At 35.0% G+C, this 7,200-nt stretch overlaps 1 pseudogene; it reads left to right on the forward strand.

The window, feature by feature from the left end:
• The first annotated feature begins 313 nt into the window (after positions 1 to 313).
• On the forward strand, positions 314 to 869 carry LOC101051665 (adenosine 5'-monophosphoramidase HINT1 pseudogene; annotated as a pseudogene).
• Positions 870 to 7,200: the final 6,331 nt, after the last annotated feature.

Below are 7,200 nucleotides of genomic sequence, written 5' to 3' on the forward strand. Positions count from 1 at the left end.
TGGTGAAACCCCGTCTCTACTGAAAATATAAAAAATTAGCTGGGCATGGTGGCATGTACCTGTAATCCCAGCTTCTAAGGAGGCTGAGGCAGGAGAATTGCTTGAACTCAGGAGGCGGAGGTTGCGGTGAGCCGAGATCGCACCATTGCACTCCAGCCTGGGTAACAAGAGTGAAACTCCGTCTCAAAAAAAAAAAAAAAATTTATTTGCAAATAATTTCAAACTCACAAAAAAAGTCATGAGAATAAGAATGGTACATCACCTCCTTCCTTCCGAGCCTCTCCCTTGGCTGCCGCGCGGGAGAGAGGCAGAGATGGCAGATGAGATCGCCAAGGCCCAGGTCGCTCGGCCTGGTGGCAGCACGATCTTCGGGAAGATCATCTGCAAGGAAATCCCAGCCAAAATCATTTTTGAGGATGACCAGTGCCTTGCTTTCCATGACATTTCTCCTCAAGCACCAACACATTTTCTGGTGATACCCAAGAAACATATAACCCAGATTTCTGCAGCAGAAGATGATGATGAAAGTCTTCTTGGACACTTAATGATTGTTGGCAAGAAATGTGCTGCAGATCTGGGCCTGAATAAGGGATACCGAATGCTAGTGAATGAAGGTTCAGATGGTGGACAGTCTGTCTATCATGTTCATCTCCATGTTCTTGGAGGTCGACAGATGCATTGACCTCCTGGTTAAGCATGTTTTGGGGATAATTTTCCCTTCTCTAGGCAATGATTAAGTTAGGCAAGTTCCAGTATGTTAAGTGGCACACTTATTTTTTGCCTGTGTATGGAGAGATTCAATAAATAATTTTAAAACCGGATACATAATAAAAGACATTGTTGCATGGTTAAAAAAAAAAAAAAAAGAATGGTACATCATACCGTTGCCTAGATTCACTTATTTGATAGTCTTCTTCCCTATCTGATTTATGATTTAGCCCTGTCATCTCCTTCTTCTGTCTCTCACTTTGTTTCTTTGTCTTTGTCTTTCTCTCCGTGTGTGTGTGTGTGTGTGTGTGTGTGTGTGTGTGTGTGTGTGTGTATGTATTTTTTATTTGAGTCATTTGAGAGTAAATTGCCTACGTTATGGCACTTTGTCTCTAAATATTTCAGTGTATATTTTCTAAAAATAGGGAAATTATCTTACATAGCCATTATATTATTATCAACTTCAGTAAATTTAACATTAGTACAGCACTTTAATCTACTGTCTGTATTTCAGTTTTATCAATTGACCTAACAATGACTTTTTCTAGCATTTGTTTTCCTCCAGTATGCAATTACGTGTAGGACCAGGTATTACATTGAGTTGTCAAGTCTTTTGAGTTAGCTTTGCACAGGAATATTGCCTCAGCCTTTCTTTGCTCCTCCTCTACCCTGACCCACACATTTTAAAATAGAAAATTCCTTCTTATGAATTTGTCTCATAATTCCTTAGGATTAGATTTAGAATCTGTACCCCTTGCACTTATACCATATAACTGACATGTCGTTTTCACGATATCGCATCTGCAAACATGTAATGTTCTTATGTTATTTTAATTATTCATCAAAGGCTTATCCATTTTTTCTACTATATATTAATAGTTACTACTTTTTCCTTTACAATTAATAAGGATTCTGTCAGGAGATACTTTAAGGCCATAAAATCCTGTTGTTCATTAAAATTTCCCCCTCATTGTAGCTTTCTTTGACCATTCTTGCCTGAAATGATCTTTAGTATGATTGTTACAATAGGATAACTTTCTGTCTTCAACACTGACTCAACATTTATCTATTACACTTGGCATTCTACTGTAATAAAGAGCCTTCCCTTCCTTCTTAATTAATTTGCATAGACTCCCTTTTTTCCCTCTAACTGACTATAATTCTTTATTGAACTTAGTTTGGGCCTCCAATATTCCCAGAATTGGCTACTGAGTGATCTTTCAGCCGACACCTCTGTCCTTCTGTCATGTTCCAATCATTTTTTGTTTTGTTTTTGAGCATATTTCTATTTCCTCATATAATAAGATGTTCTAGGATCATCTTGTATTTATTCTACCCCAGCCTTAGAACCAGTCACTTCCCAAAGAGCCCTGATTGCTTTTAGTGAAGAATAATTTTAGATACCAAGTCGGAGAACTAGGTGTGCCTACTTCCACTGGGGTGCCATTCATTCATGAGACGAATCCTACTTGGTTGTGATGTATTATCTTTTTTAAAAAAATAAACTTTATGTTTTAATGCAGTTTTAGGTTCACAGCAAAATTAAGTGGAAAGTACAGCGTTCCCATATACCATAGCCCCCCAACTAGTCTCTTCTATTAATATCCAGCACCTGAGTGGTACATTTGTTACAATCAATGAACTTACATTGACACATCATTATCATCCAAAGGGTTTAGTTAGAATTAGTGTTGTTCACTGTGTGAGCTTTGACAAATGTACAGTGACATGTATCCACCACTACAATATCATGCAGAATAGTTTCACTGCCCTAAAAATATCTTCTGTGTTCTGCCTATTCATCCCTCCCTCTATTCTAACCCCGACATTTATCTTTTTATTGTCTTCATACTTTTACCTTTTTGAGAATGTTGTATAGTTGGAATCATATAGTATCTAGCTTTTTCAGACTGGCTTCTTTCACTTAGTGATATGCATTTAAGATTTTGCCATTCTTTTCATGGTGTCATTTCTTTTTAGTGCTGAATAATATTTTATTGTCTGGATGTACCACAGTTTATTTATTCACCAGTTGAAGGACATATAGGTTGCTTCCAATTTGTGGCAATTACTAATAAAGCTGTTAAAAACCCTCTATGTGCAGGTTTTTGTGTGGACTTAGTTACTAACTTATTTGAGTAAATAATAAAGGAATGCAATTGGTGAATTGTGTGGTAAGAGTATGTTTAGTTGTGTAACAAATTACCGTCTAAGTGGCTCTACCATTTTGCATTCCTACCAGTAATGAATGAGAGTTCTTATTGCTCTACATTCTTACTAGCATTTGCTGTCAGTGTTTTGAATTTTGACCATTCCAAGATATGTAGTGATATCTCATTAGTGTTTTAATTTGCAATTCTCCAGTGGCACAGACATTTAGCATCTTTTTATAAGTCTGTTTGCCATCTGTGTATCTTTTTTGGTGAGATGTCTATTTATGTCTTTTGCTCATTTTTTATTCTGGTTGTCCATTTCTTTATTCTGGTTGTGGGGTATAGTGAGCTTTTTGTATATTTTGAATAACAGCCCTTTATCAGATGTGTCTTTTGAAAATATTTTCTTCTAATCTGTGACTTGCCTTCTCATTCATTTAATATTCTATTTATAAATTGCTTTTATTTGGTAATATTTTTTGAGTATGTTTGCACCTTTGTTCGTGAAGGATATTTGTCTGTGACTTTCTTCTCTTTTAATGTCTTTGGTTTGTTATTACGGTAATGCTTGCTTTATTAATGAGTTGGGAAGTGTACTGCCTTTCTAGTATTATTTCTTCCTTAAATGTTTGGAGAATTCACTAGTGAAACCATTGGAGCCTGGAGTTATCTTTTTTAAATTATGTTTTGAACATAGTTTTAACTGTGAATACAACGTATTTAATAGATGTCTAACTATTCAGTTATTCATATAATTTTGGGTGATTTTTTGATTAATGGTATTTATTTATTTATTTTGAATTTTATTGATTTCTGCTCTTATCTGTTTAATTAACTTTCTTCTGCAGGTTTTGGATTTATTTTACTTTTCGTTCTGTAGTTAAAGTGGAACTTTTGATTACTAATTTGAAACTTTTTTAATATAAAAATTTAATTTTGGGAGACTGAGGCGGGCAGATAACAAGGACAAAAGATTGAGACCATCCTGGCCAACATGGTGAAACCCCGTCTCTACTAAAAATACAAAAATTAGCCGGGCATGGTGGCACATGCCTGTAGCACCAGCTACTCAGCAGGCTGAGGCAGAAGAATCGCTTGAACTCAGGAGGCGGAGGTTGCAGTGAACCAAGATGGTGCCACTGCACTCCAGCCTGGCGACAGAGCAAGACTCTCTCTCAAAAAAAAAATCCAAAATTAATGTTGTAAATTTTTCTCTAGGTACTGTTTTAGCTACATCCCACAAATTTTGACATATTGTACTCTCATTTTGATTCAAAATATTTTTTAAAGTTGCTTTTTCACTTTTTGATACAAGTTTATATTTTTTGATCTGTAAGTATATCATTTACTTTCCAAATGTTTGGAGTTTTCCAAGTGTCTTTTTGTTATTGACTTCTAGGTTAATTCAATTATCATATAACACACTTTATATGATTTATATTTGTTTTTAGTTTGGTAAGGTTTACTTTATGGTTCAAAATATGATTTATCTCTATCAATTTCCATGTGTACTTGAAAAAAAAGTATTTTGTGCTTTTGCTTGGTGGCATGTTCTATAAATATCAATTAGGTTAACTTGATCATCTATATCTTTCCTGATTTTCTGCCACCTTATTCTATCAGTTACTGACAGAAATTTTGAAATCTCCAATTGTAATGATGAGTTTGTTCATTTCACCTTTTAGTTCTATTGTGTTTTGTTTTATGTATTTTGAAGTTCAGTTGTTACGTGTTTACAATTTAGGATTATGTCTTGTTGGATAATTGATCTCTTTATCATTATATAATGTCTTTATTCTTGATTGTATTTCTTGTTCTGATGTCTACTTTGTCTGATAGTGTTATAGCTATTTCAACATTCTTTTAGGTAGTGTTTGTACCATATATATATATATATATATATATATATATATATATATATATAAAATCCTTTTTCTTTTACTTTATATTTTTATGTTTAAAGTAAATTACTTATAGACAGCATACAGATGAGTGTAGCTTTGAAATCTAATATGACAGTCTTTTTAGTTGTTGTGTTTAGACTGTTCACATTTAATGTGATTATTGATGTGGCTGGATTAAAATCTATCTCTGGAGAGCGCTATTTGTTCATCTGTTATTTTTTTCTTGTTTTCTTTTCCATCCTTCTCTTATGTTAAGTACACACTTCCTAGGATTCTATTTTATGTCCTGTATTGAGTATTTTTTAGCAATTAGAATTTACAATGTATCTCTAATTATTAGAATCTACCTTTGAATATTTTAATGCCATTTCATGTACACTGTAAAGACTTTACAACAGCATAGTCCTAACTTCTCCTTCCCATCCTTTGTAGCACTGTTATAATATATTTTACTTCTACAAATGCTATTAACAAACAATTCATTGCTACTAAGTTTTTGCTTTTCACGTTTATTTTTCAGAACAATTAAAACAGAAAAAATAAACTTTGCTTGCATTTATTTCAAGTTCTCTTTATTTCTTTGTGTGTGTACATATATATATATATATATGTACACACACACACACACAAGTTTCTATGTTGTATCATTCCTCTTTCTTTCTTTTTTTTTAGGGGGTCAGTGGGGAGATGCGGTCTTTCTCTGTTGCCCAGGCTTCAGTGCAGTGGCATGATCATGGCTCTTAACAGCCTTGAAGTCCTGGGCTTAGCTGTTTTTCTACCTCAGCCTCCTGAGTAGCTGGGACCACAGGCACATATATTTGTTTTTTCTTTAATTTTTTTTTAAAGGTAGGTCAGCTGGCAATGAATTTCTATAGTTTTTATGTGCCTGTGAACATTTTTAGATTTTTATTTTTTCATTTTTGAAATTCATTTTGCTGGGGATTTTATTTTGTTTTGACAGTTTTATCTCTCAGCATTTTAGAGGTATTACTCTATTATCTTCTAGTTTGAATAGTTTTTGAAGAAAAATCTATTTTTTAAAATCTTTTTTCCTTCTATAGTAATGTGTCTATCTTCTCTGGATGCCTCAAAAAGTTTTTCTTGGTGTTTTGGTTATAGGAATTTAAACAGGATATGCCTATGTGTGTCTTTTGTTTTCTTTCTTGTATCTGTGGTTTGTCATCTGTCGTTATTCTTGAAGAATTATTGGTTATTATTTTTTCAATTATTTCCTCTGTCCTGTTCTATCTCTTCTCCTTCTGGGATTCCAATCATTTAACATTGTCACATAGCTCTTGAATATTCAGTTCTTTTTTCTTTCTTTCTGTTTTAATTTAGGTAAATTATTGACCCATTTTCTAGTTCACTCGTTCTTTCCTTGCCTGTGCCTACTCTACTTATAAGCCTGTTGAAGGCATTCTTCTTTTCTGTTACTACACTTTTGAGATCCATTTGATACTTTCTATACTTTCCATCTATGTGCTAAAATTACCCAAATGATATTACATGTTGTCCACATATTCCATTAGAGCCTTGAACATATTAATTGGCCGGGCGTGGTGGCTCACACCTGTAACCCCAGCACTTTGGGAGGCTGAGGCAGGTGGATCACCTGAGATCAGGAGCTCAAGACCAGCCTGGCCAACATGGTGAAACCGTATCTCTACTAAAAATACAAATATTAGTATCCAGGCATGGTGGTGCATGCCTGTAATCCCAGCTACTTGGGAGGCTGAGGCAGGAGAATTGCTTGAACCTGGGAGGTGGAGGTTTCAGTGAGCTGAGATGGTGCCACTGCACTGCAGCCTGTGTGACAGAGCTAGACACTGTCTCAAAAAACAAAAACAAATCATATTAATCATAGTCATTTTAAATTGCATGTCAGACATTTAATATCTTTGTTTTATCTCACTCCAGTTGTGGTGGTAACGTGTCTTATGGGAGTGTGTTTTTTCTTGCTTTTCATACACCTTGTTTTTGTTGTTGTTGTTGAAAACTTAACATCTAGTGTAGAACATTAAAGACTGAGGTAATTGATTTATACTTGGAAATGGCCATACAATTTCCTTCAACCTAGCCTTGAGTACCAGGATTTGAGCTAATCTAATTGGGAGTTGGACTGTGTTGAGGTTCGCTGTTACAATGATTACTCTGAGTGTAACACGAGCTTTAAATTTGTTTAGGGATACCTTGTGTATAGGATAGGAGCTGGTTTGAGAGAGGAAGTGTTTTTCAGTGATTGCTCTATCCTCAACCTCAAGTCTTCCCTTTGTTCTGTGCCTCAGAGAGGTCTGTTTCTCGTGTGCCGCTTGTGACTCAGTGCTTTTGAGCCTGGTAATGGGGACTGAAGGAGGAGAGGGTTTCTCTGTTGTTTTGTTCATATCTCAGTCTTAGGCAGTCACTGTGTCCCTGTATCTTGGGATTGTGACCTTATC

Source organism: Saimiri boliviensis, chromosome 2 (assembly GCF_048565385.1).
Source record: "Saimiri boliviensis isolate mSaiBol1 chromosome 2, mSaiBol1.pri, whole genome shotgun sequence".
Classification (NCBI taxonomy): Eukaryota; Metazoa; Chordata; class Mammalia; order Primates; family Cebidae; genus Saimiri; species Saimiri boliviensis.